This window comes from Streptopelia decaocto (genome assembly GCF_964273445.1).
Source record: "Streptopelia decaocto genome assembly, chromosome: 2".
Lineage (NCBI taxonomy): Eukaryota > Metazoa > Chordata > Aves > Columbiformes > Columbidae > Streptopelia > Streptopelia decaocto.
In genome coordinates, this window is record NC_138655.1 from 113,111,221 (window position 1) to 113,124,392 (window position 13,172).

A 13,172-nucleotide genomic window follows, 5' to 3' on the forward strand; every position below is an offset into this window, starting at 1 on the left:
CAAGAGCTATATTCTTGAAAGCATTCTTAAACTCCCTTTTTTGTAGCCCAGTTAGCCAGTTATACTCTTCCAGCAAGCAGGTTGATGGAACAAGGGGTTTTTATGCAACAGAGGTCCCCACTCACTGGAAGCTAGATGGTACTCCAGTTTACAAGAAAGGTGTGAGGAAAGACCCCAGAAACTACAGACTTGGTAGTCTAACCTCAGTACCTGGAAAAAACTATGGAGAACATCATACTGGGTGTTATTGAAAGTCATTTAAATGACAACACAATCATCAGGCACAGTCAACATGAGTTCACAAAAGGAGAATCTTTTTTAACTAGTTTGTTATCCTTCTATGGTAAGGTCCACTGCCTAGTGGGTGAAGGGAAAGCAGTGGATAGATTTTTTCTGGATTTTAATAAGGTTTTTGATACTGTCACTCACAGAATCCTTCTGTACAAGTTGTCCAGTTGTCCAGCTGTGAAGTGAGCACACACATGGTGCACTGGGTGAAGAACTGGCTGAAGGGCAGGGCTGAAAGGGTTGTAGTGTGTGAGGTTACATCTGGCTGGCAACTGGTCATCAGCAGTGTTCCTCAGGACTCAATTCTAGGGCCAGATCTGCTCAATATGTTTGTCAATGATCTGGAGTCAGGAGTTGAATGCACCATTAGCAAGTTTGCTGATGATACGAAACTGGGAGGTGCTGTTGACTCTCTGGAGGGACAAGAGGCCTTGCAAATGGATCTGAATAGATTGAAGCACTGGAAAATCATTAATGGCACAGCATTTAACAAGAACAAATGCCAGATTATGCAGCTGGGATGGAGTAATGTCAGACACAAGTCTAAATGAGGAGAGGAGTGGCTGGAGAGCAGCCCTGCAGAAAGGGGTTCAGGGGTGCTTGTTGCCAGGAGGCTCAAGAGGAGTCAGCAAAGTGTGCCCCGGCAGCCAAGAGGGCAAACCCCATCCTGGGGTGCACTGAACACAGCATAACCAGCCCATCAAAAGAGGTGATTATCCTGCTGTATTTAGCATTGCTGCTTCCCCTTGGGTGTTGTGTGCAGTTCTGGGCTCCACAATTTAAGAAGGATATGAAAGTCCTTGAATGCATCCAGAGGAGGGCACCAAAGCTGGTGAAGGGGCTGGAAAGCATGTGTCCTCTGAGGAGCGGCTGAGGACATGGGATTTGTCTAGTTTGCAGAGTAGGAGGCTGAAGCGTGACCTCATTGTTCTGTACTGCTCACGAGGATGGGACGTGGAGAGGGAGGTGCTGATGTCTTCTCCCTGGTACCATTCCATTCTCCTGCACTCATGATGAGTTGAATAACAATGAGACTGTTATTTACCTGAACTGCCAGAGCCACTTCAGCTCCAAAAAAATTTCAAGGACACAACACAAAGGATACAAGTGGAAACAGGCTTTTATTTTCTTATTCTATCTCCGTTTCAGAGCAGCTTTTCACAAGCATTAACACAATGCACAAGTGTAACCAGAAGCAGGCCTACCCAATCCTTAGTTTAGCTTGAAAAAATATCACTTGAGGTCTGGCAAAGAAAAGTCAGAGAGCTACAGAAACTCACAAATCCCTCACATCTTGTGGAGAACCATGTGCCACTGAGATTGCATGGGGAATACAAATTTCTGGCTCAATCATATGTCTCTCATGACAAAGAGTTAGTGTCAGAGTTAGTATACAGCACAGTTGCTATGAACTCTGCCTCTCCAGGCAAGTTTGCCCACAGAGTTCCTTGGAATATCATGAGTTACAGGCTGTTATCTTCCTGGTGAATGTCCTTCACCCAGGAGCTGCAGAGAATGAACATACCGGTCTGTAAACATCATTCCTTCATAGGACATAATTCATTTTGAACACATATCCTTCCTGAAGCCTGCCATAAAAAATAACCCAAACATGGGACTGCCTGGAGCCAAAAGAAGGAGTGCCAGCTGAACCCAGCCTCCTTCAAACCAGGAACAGTCACTGGGTCAACCCACAAATGACACAACAGTCCTGAAAATATGTAACTGATACTGAAAAAAACCACCCCAAATTAACAATAAAATATTAAACTTTGCATGAAACAGGAAAGCAGACAACTGACTGACGCGCAAAGAAAGGTCTTTCTACAACTAACTCAGAATTTTAAGAATATGATTATTTTCTTGGTAATGAATTTTTTTCACATGAATCTGTATTTTGGTCTGCGAAGAAAACAGACTTTTGCATTCTGAAACTTGCTTTGCCACTGGGCTTCTTGGCCTGGGATGCACGACAAGCACTCTCATCCCTGCCCGGCGCTTGTGTTGCCTGCAGGGAGAGCTGACAAGTGGCAGCTGCGGATGGTGCAGTGAACCTGGGGCCCTGCCAAGCACAAACTGCTCTGCACAAGCAAGAACCCCTGAGGAAATGGAGCCCAGGGAAGAGCAGAGCTGGCTGCTGCTGCAAACTCACATGGGGCAAGAGAGCCTGAGAGAGCCAGGGCACGAGTGGTGCCTTGAAGGAGCAAGAGCAGCAGGCAGGAACTGAGGGGAAAGGGCTCAGAGGAGCCCTGAAGAGGGGCTGTACTCAATGCGACAGAGGACAAGAAGCAACGCCTGGGAGCATCCTTGGGGCTCACCTGGGGAGTCCATGATGGACCCTGGGAGCACCCTCGGGCCTCACCCTGGGAGTCCAAGAAGCTTCCTCCCCCCCACATGCAGGGCACGAGGGCCACCTTCGTGGAGCAGGAGCAGCAGGCACCCAGCCACGATGGCCCAAAGAGGGCCCAGGGGCTGGAGCCTGTGCTCACTGCTGCAGAGGAAGGCAAAAACCCCCAGAGGCACTTGCTGTCCCACATGGGGGGAAAAAAGCCTTCCTCTCCCCAGCTGCAGGGCACGAGAGACCATCTTCATCTTTGTGGTGCATAAGCAGCAGGCAGTAACCGAGCCACAAGGGACAAGAGGAGCTCTGCAAAGTGGTCATGCTCCATGCTGCAGAGGAAGGCAAAAACCCCGGGAACCAGTGCCAATCTGCCCCAAGGAGAAAAAATTCCTTCCTGACCCCAGTGCTGGTGATTGGCTGATCCCTGAGCATGAGAGCAAGACCTGGCTCCTTGTCCCACAGGCTGGTCACACCGCACAGGAAATGCCTGAGCCCTATTCTCCCTTGACCTGGAGCCACCTCAAGGGCTTTGAGAGTGCACTTTGTGCAATGAGTCGCTGCATTTTGACCTTCTCTTCCTTAGATACCTCTCGCCTCAGTGGATGTTTTGGCACCGATGGGTTTGGGGACTCAGCGTGTTTTCTCTCTGTGAGTGTTTAACGCTGGGACCTTCCTACCCGTGCCCTATGACCGTGGCTTCCACAGCAAACTGTTTGCTCGGGTGCAGTTTGCAAATCAACCCTTCCCGTGCAGCTCTTGACAGTATGTGATGGGGAGAAGGTATCAGGGCAATATTTGTCATATATACAGTCCAGTGGTGTGTTTTGTTTCTGGCCATTATAGTGGTGTTTCTATATGGTGTTTCTACAGATGTTTTGGGGGGCTTGCTTTTGCTGGAAGCAGCTGCTAATGAATGAACAGTTGAGAAACAGTCTGCTATGAACTCACACACAGAGTTTTCTAATTGAGAAAATGTTCCTGTCTTGCTGTTTTTTTCTGCAAATTGCACGTGGCATCTTGAATAAAAAGCTGAAGCTTGATTGCATTGGCTTTAGTGCGACTTGTGCAGGACTGAGGCTGATGAGAACAGGCCCGTGTATGCGTGTGATCCCAGCCATCTCTTTGCCGGCAGGTTGATCAGTCCCCCTCATGGCCACCTTTTCACTCTGTGCCTTGACAATTTTTAGTGCACGAGAGGAGGAAACAGGCAAGAGGTCCCAAAGCTGGGGCTGTTTTCTGAGGTGAGGTGGCTGCGTGTAGGAGAGAGTCCTGGCAGAGCTCCCAGCCGGGCTGGACCATTGGAGAACCCAGAGTCCGCGGCAGCTCAGCCGCGTCTCCCAGCGCTCAGGGACTCTGCTGCTGCGGGCACGTCTGCTGCCTCCTGGCACATCTCCTTTTCTCCTTTTCCTGCCCTGGTGAGACCACATCTGGAATATTGTGTCCAGTTCCGGGCCCCTCAGTTCCAGAAGGACAGGGAACTGCTGGCGAGAGTCCAGCGCAGGGCAACGAAGATGATTAAGGGAGTGGAGCATCTCCCTTATGAGGAAAGGCTGAGGGAGCTGGGTCTCTTGAGCTTGGAGGAGACTGAGGGGTGACCTCGTTAATGTTTACAGATATAAAAAGGGTGAGTGTCACGAGGATGGAGCCAGGCTCTTCTCGGTGACAACCAATGATAGGACAAGGGGTGGGTAATGGGTATAAACTGGAACACAAAAGGTTCCACTTCAATTTGAGAAGAAACTTCTTCTCAGTAGGTGTGACAGAACACTGGAACAGGCTGCCCAGGGAGGTTGTGGAGCCTCCTGCTCTGGAGGCATTCAAGACCTGCCTGGACGCCTTCCTGTGTAACACATCTAGGTGTTCCTGCTCCGGCAGGGGGATTGGACTAGACGATCTTTCGAGGTCCCTTCCAGTGCCTTCCAATGTGTGATTCTTCAGTGCAAAGAGAGAGGGGAAACCCAAGATTTCTCCAGGGAGCCTGCACTTGGTATGGTGAGGAAGCACAGTAGGGTCACTGATCTAACCAGAAGTATTGTTTACGGTCCCTAAATGAGCACGTATTTCGAACGCACAGAAGGAAACGTTTGCAAGTCTAGTTCTGCCAGGGTCATGGGGGTGCTCCCAGGCTTCAGCGGCTGGGACCGGCCTCCCCTGGGACCCCCACCCACTGCCACCGTCTCCTGCCAGGGGCCCAGGGGACGTGTCTCAGCTCAGCCTGGGGCCTTGAGCCCCTGCCTGAGCCGTGTTGTAGGTGTGTGTGCTCGTGTCGTCTCTGCCCCTGTCCCAGGCTGGGCCTGGGCCCTGCCCTGCAGAGAGCGGCTCTCCTGGATGGAGGGAGCCGTCAGGGCTGGGTCAGAGCTCGTCATGCAGAACTCCGGGCATAGCAGAGCAGAACTTCTCTATTCCATTTGCTCACCGTGAACTGAATAACGATGAGATTACTATATCCCTGAAATGCCAGGGGGGTTTTAGCTCCAAAACCACTTTCAAGGACACAAAACACAAAGAAGAAAAGTGGGATCAGGATTTTGTTTCTTTTATTTAGTTTTATTCAGTTGTTTAATTTTGTCCGCTTGTTTGTTTGTAGGTAGGTAGGTTGATGGTTGCAGGTTGGCTGGTTGGTTTAGGCTGGATTGTTTAGGATGGTCGGTTGAGATCATATAGGTCGTTTGGTTTTGGTGGTTTTGGTTGGTTTGAGGTTGTAGTTGGTTGTTTTGGGTGTGAGAGCAACCTGGCTGCAACCTCTGTCACGCCATTGATGGCCAGGGTTGATTGGACTGATGTGGCTGGCTAGGCAGGTGTCCCCTTCCTCCCTCCCTGCTCCATGTGTGTCCTTCCCCAAGCCAGGCGGTCACTCCAAGAGGATGACCTTCCCTGTTGGAGGGGTAGCATTCATGGGTCAAGGGTATACGGTAGCTGCACTCCCCTTCTAGAAGCTGCAAAGAAGCTCAAGGTGCATTTGTAGGAGCACCTGGCTGGGGTAGTCAAGCTTTCAAGACTGCAGGCACATCCAAGTGAGGCACTGCGTGGGGTAGGGTGTTTGTTGGTTGGGCTTTGGTCATGTAGTTTTTTTCGGGTGTTTTATCTTGCTTGTTGAAGTGTTGTTGCTTTAGCTTGGTTGTTTTAGGTTGGTTTTTGTGGTTCTATTTTGGTTTAGATAATTTGCTTGAGTTGGTTTTGTTCAGGTTGTTTATGTTGTTTGGTTTCATATTTTTGAGGTTGGTTTAAGTTGGTTAGTCTAGGTCATTAGTTTAGCTTGGTAGTTTCAGGTGGATTTATACTTTATTAGGTGGTTTTTAAGTAGTCTGAGATTGTTTAAGGGTTGGCTTAGGTTGTTTAAGATGGGTTGGTTTAGATTCATTTAGCTTGTTTGGGTTTAGGTTGCTGCAGGTTGGTTGAAGAACGCAGGTTTGGGTTGTTTTAGGTAGGATTGTTTAGGTCATTTGTTTTAGGTGGGTTTGTTTTAGGGTGTTTAGGTTGGTTTATTTTGTTTGATTTAGGTTGTTTAGGTAATTTGTTGTAGATTGTTGAAGGTTCTTTTTAGGTTGTTTGTGGCTGATTGTTTGAAGTTTTCTAAGGCAGATTGGTTTAGGTTCTTTAAGGTTGTTGTTTCCAGTTGTTGTAGGTTGGTTTAGATGAGTTGTTCTATGGTGGTTTAGGTAGGCTGTTCTAGCTAAGTTTAGGGCCACCTCGTGGAGCAGCAGGCACCCAGCCCAAATGGCCCAAAGAAGCCGTGGCAAGCGGGCCATGCTCAATGCTGCAGAGGAAGGCAAAAAACCCCCAGAGACACTTGGTGTCCCACATGGGGGGAAAAAAAAAGCCTTCCTCCCCCCAGCTGCAGGGCACGAGAGGCCATCTTCCTGGTGCTTGAGCAGCAGGCAGGAACCGAGCCAAAAGGGCCCAGAGGAGCTCTGCAAAGTGGTCATGCTCCATGCTGCAGAGGAAGGCAAAAAACCCCCGGGGACCAATGCCAATCTGCCCCGGGGGAAAAAATTCCTTCCTGACCCCAGTGCTGGCGATCGGCTGTTCCCTGAGCATGTGAGCCAGACCTGGCTCCTTGTCCCACAGGCTGCTCACGCCTCCCAGGACCTGCCCAAACCCTGTCCTATCCTATCCTATCCTATCCTATCCTATCCTATCCTATCCTATCCTATCCTATCCTATCCTATCCTATCCTATCCATCCTCTCGACCTGGAGCCATACCTGAAGCCATCTCCCAGACATCTGAGAGTGCCCAAATGCCTCTGAGCTCATGGAGCTCCAAAGCACTGCAACCCCTTGAAATTCCTCTGTATCCTATTTCTTACGGCTCCTGAGTCTATCTGCAAATTCTGCAGTGCTCTTCAAGAAGGCAGCATTCCCTCGGTCTTGCCACTGCTATCCATCTGAAAAGGCTTTCCATCCATCCATCAATCAGATAGGTATGGAAGGTGGCCCTGTCAGTCCCTGTGCCGTTCCTTCCCAATGCAGCGAGTGACATGTGCTGCTGCGCTGTCATTTACGGTGAGGTTGTCTGCTTGGGGAGAAGTCTTGACTGGTTTGGTGCTGTTGAGCCTATCTTTGCTTGCACTTGATAGCTCTTTTCCTCCTTTGGCCTTCATCCCTTCATCCTTGCTATCTTCCTTGAAAGTCATGGCAGCCCTCTCAGGCTTTGTCTTGCTTCTTCTAGCCGTTGTCTTCTTCTGTAGGCCCTCCGTGTTCCTAACCAACTACTTAGTCTTGATTTGCTTTCATCCTGGATGGATTTTATCTTTCCCGAACCCGAGGAAGGAGCAGTGTCCCTAGTGGTCCAGGTGAGTGCTGACCAGGGCTTTGCACAGAGGCTTGCCTTTCCTATGGCAGTGCCTCGCCTGACACACCAGAATGCATTTGCCTGTATCACATTTGCGGCTCACCGTCATGCTGTGACCTACCTGTGCCTCCAGGAGCATTTTCTTACTCTGATGTGTTCAACCAGTGCCAGAATCTGATGGTGCTCTGCCTGACATTGTGTTCCCTGTTTCTAGGCTGTAGATCTTCACGCAGGGTTTCTTGATGTAGGGGATTTCTCTTGTGTTGGAGCTTCAGCTGGTCGGGATTATGGGGGCTGTAAAACCACTCTGTGAGCTAGAGCTTCTTCTGGTTGATGGACGCTGAGGACCTGTGATTTGTCTAGTTTGGAGAGATGGAGGCTGAGAGGCGACCTCGTTGCTCTCTACAGCTTCCAAGGAGGGAAAATGGAGAGGGAGCTGCTGATCTCTTCTCCCCGATAGCCAAGAGCAGGAGGTGTGGGAACATCTCAAAGCTGCATCCATCAGGGGAGCTTTGGACTTGATAAGAGGAAACTTTTCTTTACCAAGAGGGTGGTCAGAACCCTGGAACAGGGTTCCCAGGGAGGTGGTCGATGCCCCTTGCCTGGTCAGTGTTGAAGAGGCCTTTGGACAACGCCCTTAATACTTTGTTGTAACTTTTGTTCAGCCCTGAGGTGGTCAGGCATTTGGAGTAGATGATCATTGTAGGTCCCTTCCAGCTGAAGTCTTCTCTCCACTCCTTCTGTTCCTACCTCCTCCTTTCATGCTAAAGAAATTTCTGCTGTTGTTGCTTCCTATCCCTGCACTACCAGAAGGCACCGAATACCCTTAAGCATGTTCCATCTTCGGCACTGGCTCTGTCACCTTGTGGCAAGGAGGCACGTACCTTCTGGTGGGAGGGAGAGCCCTGGGCAACATCTGGGCATCCCACTTCTTACAGCTACTGGCCCTGGTCCCACAGTGGATGAGAATGGTGAGCTCTGCAGTGCTTCTCAAGAAGGAATTCCCTTGGTCCTGCCACTGCTATCCATCTGGAAAGGATTTCCATGCCTCAGATGAGTATGGAAGGTGGCCCTGTCAGCAGGTTGTCTTGCAGTGGAGAACCTCCAGCAGCCTCATGCAAGGTCTTCCTCCCTCAGCCCCTGCCCTGTGATTCCACCAGCTGCTCCAGTGCTTCCTCAGGGGTGTGTTGGGGCTGCCCCCGGGCCAGCTCTGGCGGTGGACACGGGAGGCTGCTCCCTTTTATAGTGCCCTGGGGCATTGTGACCTCAGTGTTGCCAGGTGCTGGCATTGTGAGGTGGGGGTGACAGAGCCACATGTGTGCAGCCCCAGCCCCTCCCCACTCCGCCCAGCACCCTTGGGAGGAAGCCTTTGAGGTGCTGGCCCCGAATCAGTCCTTGTGCTCAGGAGACCCAGAGAGTTGTCCCTGCCCTTGGTGGCCATGCACTGGCACAGCTCTTGTGCATCCCTGATGCCTCTTCTGCCTTTCGGCTTCCCAGAACAAACCTCCTGCTGTTCCTCTTCTCTTGGGCCAGAGCAGAAACCCACCCTGTAGCCCACCCTGAGACCACCCCTGGTAGCTGTTCTACCTCTCTGCACCAGCGCTGACATCCAGGGAGCCCTGCAGCGAGGAGGCCTAGGGACACAAAGCCTTTTCTGAGGGGACAGCAGGGGCTGCTTTCAGTAGCCACAGCCTGGAGGAAAGCCAAAGAGATGTTGAGAGCATGCCTGATTTCCTCACCATTCCTTCCAAATGCAACAAGTGACAATGGCAAGGCTGTCTGCTTGGGAAGGAGTCTTGGATTGTTTTGTGCTTTTAACCATATCTTTCCTTGCACTTGATAGCTCTTTTCCTCCTTTGGCCTTCATCCTTCATATCTTTCTAGAAAGTTATGGCAGCCCCCTGAGGTTTTATCTTGCTCTTTCTAGTCATTGTCTTCTTCTGAAGGCCCTCCATGCTCCTAACCAGCTACTTAGTCTTGGTTCACTTTCATCCCAGATGGTCTTTATCTTTCCTGAACCCGAGGAATGTGAAATGTCCATAGTGGTCCAGGTGAGTTCTCACCAGGGCTTTGCTCAAGGTTTGCCTTTCCTATGGAAATGCCTTGCCTGACACACCAGAATGCATTTGCCTGTATCACATTTGTGGCTCATAGTCCCCCTGTGACCTACTCTCAGCCCCTCCCAAGTGATTCCACCAGCTCCTCAAGGACTTCTTCTCATATGTCTTTGGGCTGCCCCCCAGCCAGCTCTGGCAGTAGACAAGGGAGGCTTGCAGTTTTTATCCTGTCCTGGGGCATTGTCACTCTCCAGTAGCATGGACAAAGGTTGCTGATGATTTTTTAAATGAATTCTGTAGGTGTTCAGTTAAGAGGAAGGTTGTTGCTGGCAATGCTGAGATGGGTAAGGAGGTGGCTGGCCAGGTGTCCATCTGACACTAAAAGGCAACTGCCTCCCTTTAAGAGGCCCTATGTGCCTTTTAAGATAGCTGCAAAGAAGGACTGAAGATCTTGCTTTTTGTATGCCTGCGTGAAACCACCTGAGGATGTCGGCGTGATGACATTACTGATTATGTCATTCAGATACAAAGGAACTTAATTTTAATTATGAAAGAAGCTGCAGAAAACAATCTTCTAGCATGCACTTTGGGATTAATCCATTTGTAAAACTGGTGCAATGAGTGCAGAAACCTGCCAGGCTATTTCTGTTCATTTGAAGAACTGAACATTTTAGCACAAGCTCAGTGTGACAGGACAGGCCCTTGCATGTGTCCAAACACAGATCTGATGGATCAGCAGGCAGAGTGAAGCTAGAGATTAATTCCCTTGCCATGAGCATCCCCTGTCCAGAGGGCTTTGAGGAAAAAAGTAGTCTGTCAGTAGCAAGGATTTCAGACTACATAGAATTTTTAAGCTAAAACCTACGTTTTGAGTTACACCTGAAAACAAACAGGTAGCCACTGCATTTTAAGACCACACTTTGGGTTATCCAAAGGGGCCCACAAGGCAAATGAATGCTGAACTAGCACATCCTGAAACAATTCACTCTAGCTGTACTAATTGCATTCCCGTACTGTGTTGTATCTAGCAACAATCCAGACTGGAAGTAACAAATTCCTCGATAATTGCACTGACTGCCACGTCAATAAAAAAAGGTCATGTCTTTTAGCCAATGTAGATGGAAATTTTTTGGAAGGGCAGGTGTTACTTGGCTTTTGCTTTCCTTAACAATTTCTTGGCTTTTCTTTTCAACCATGGCCATTGATGGCCTGATCTGGGGTTTATATCTCATTCCAAATGTTTTGCTGTGAGTGCCTGTTACACAGCAGGGCACTTCAGTGTGAGTGAGGGCTCTCAATGCAAAGCAAATGCTGTTTACAGCACTCGAGTGCAATGATTCTGCTCACACCCTCAGGTTCAGGTGGCCCAAAGTTCATTGTAGCACTTGAGACACCTGACCAAGCACATGCCACATGTTTTCCTCCTCTGAAACCTTTTGAAAGACGTGTTTCAGGCCAGGCAGCTGCTGTAGGAATAACAAAGGAAGCTTTAAAGATGTATTGTGCTTGGCCACCCTTGCCGGTGCTTTTGGCTGGCTGGGACAGGACTCACAATATCCAACATTTCCCTTTACTCTTAAAAAAAATCTTCCAGAAAGGGAGATTTCATTAGCGAGTAATATGCTTGACATCATGTGAGTGCCACTCTAATATAGACAATATTAGCCCAAATTTACAAAGCGCAATAGCACTTTGCTTCCTCTGGCTTAGTTTTTGCAACTGCCTGTTTCTTAAGTCCAGCTGGGGTGGCTGGTGTGATGGGAAAGGCAGCAGGTGCACGGGAACATGTCCTGCTTTGCTTCGTTCTTGAGTTCTCCCTCTGATTATTGCTCCTGATGTTTCCCACAGGGACCATCTGTCCTTTTCATCCACATCTGTAAAAGTGAGACTGTTGGAACAAATATTCCTAAGGACAATATCATTCTGGCAGCATGACCTAGCACAAGGTGGAAATTAAATGGAGGGGAGTTAGGTGCTTTCAATGTCCAAATTCAGCAGCTCAGTTGACTAAGAACACTTTTCTTGGAAAGGGAAGAACAGAGTCATAAGTGCTGACTGTTGTTTTCTACTGGCTATGTTCAATCTATCCACTTCAGTGCGAGCTGCAAATGTTTGGTGCTTCCTTGAAGTGAGTTTGAAAGGTCAAATCCACCCAAAGCCTCCTTCCCAAGGAGAAGGTGGAGGCCCACCCAAAGCTTCCTTCCCTTCACAGGGCATGAAAAGCCCAGTGCTGGTCCCCATGGCACCATTGGATGCCAAGTGAGCAATGTCCGTGTGAACAAATCCCACCTGTGCTCTGTCAGGTCTTTCAGGGCATTGTATTGGCATAAAATAAATGTTGGTGATGTTTGGAGTTGATCCCCATGTATTTTCTAGAAACGCATAAAGCAGGCTGAGAAGGGGCTAGCAAAGACAGTTGTCTTTCTCTTTTTTTTTTTTTTCTTTCTTTTGTCTTTGTTTCTATTTGGTTTGGGTTTTTGTTTGTTTTAAATTTTCCTTCTTTTGTTTGAGGCATGGTTGACTGGTTTCTGAGCTACCACTTGTACTCTGATTTTGCCTCATCTAACTTATTTTTTTCCCTTCGCTTTTGCACTTCTGTTTTTCTCTCATTCTCATCTACACAGAACATGAACCTTTCAGATTCCTTGAATGGGATTTACAGTCTAGGATGTCCTAGCACACCAGAAACAGGGAAAAATGTCATGAGTTTGGGTAAGCTTTCGTCCATGGTAAGGCACACTGCCTGTTGCTCACAGCCTGCTCTTTGTTCAAGCAAGAACATTCAACTAAAAAAAAATATCCCGTGCTGGCATAAGCATCATCTTTCTTTGGAAATCTCCAGAGTACCAGGTGTACACACAAGTAAAGAAACCCCATCCTTTTCATAGGACAAGGTTTGTAGGAAGAGGCCATATCTTTCATTAACTCAATAGGTATGGCTGGAAAAAGTAACAAACTTTAGGCAAGAGCCTCTCTTCCAGCCCACAACAGAAGCAGCATCTTTCAAAGTTCAATGCCTGTAGAGAATGTTTATTCGGAGTTCAGTCCTTCTGACATTATTTATTAACAGTGATGTAGAAGTTCGAAGGCTGAAAAATAGCTTAAAGCTACAGAGTGCTTTATAGATATAGCTTTTGTTTCACTACAAGTCTTTGGAACTTTCTACATACCATTTTTTAATTCAGAAGTCAACATTTTCTGCAGATAACTAAGTTTTACATCATTTCTGTAGAAGAATACTGGGAGAAAACATCTGGTTTTCTGTCCTATGAAGCAAATGTTCAAGAGTGATCTATGGTGACACATTTAGTACAAGATATTAATTTAATAAAGTGAATGCAATGTGGTCTGCCCAGCAAAGGTTCTGGTTTTCCTTTGGAGAAGTATAGAGTATTTCTTGGGGTGAAGCTTCAATGGCCTCTCCAGAGTCCTCTCCCCAGAGAATTAACACTGTCATGGTACGTGGCAGTTACTCGGGCCACCAGTTGACAGTATGTCTGCTGTTACTCCTCATTACTTTCAGTATTTTCACCACCTGTGCTCTTACCAGTGACAGCTGCTGTCATCACCAAGAACGTCACCGAGATATTGCAGCAATATTCAAGTGTTGCTACCTGGTACCAGGAGGGTGGTAAAAAAACCCAACCTCAGCATCCCTGAGACAAATCACCCCACCAAATTAACACAAGGAGC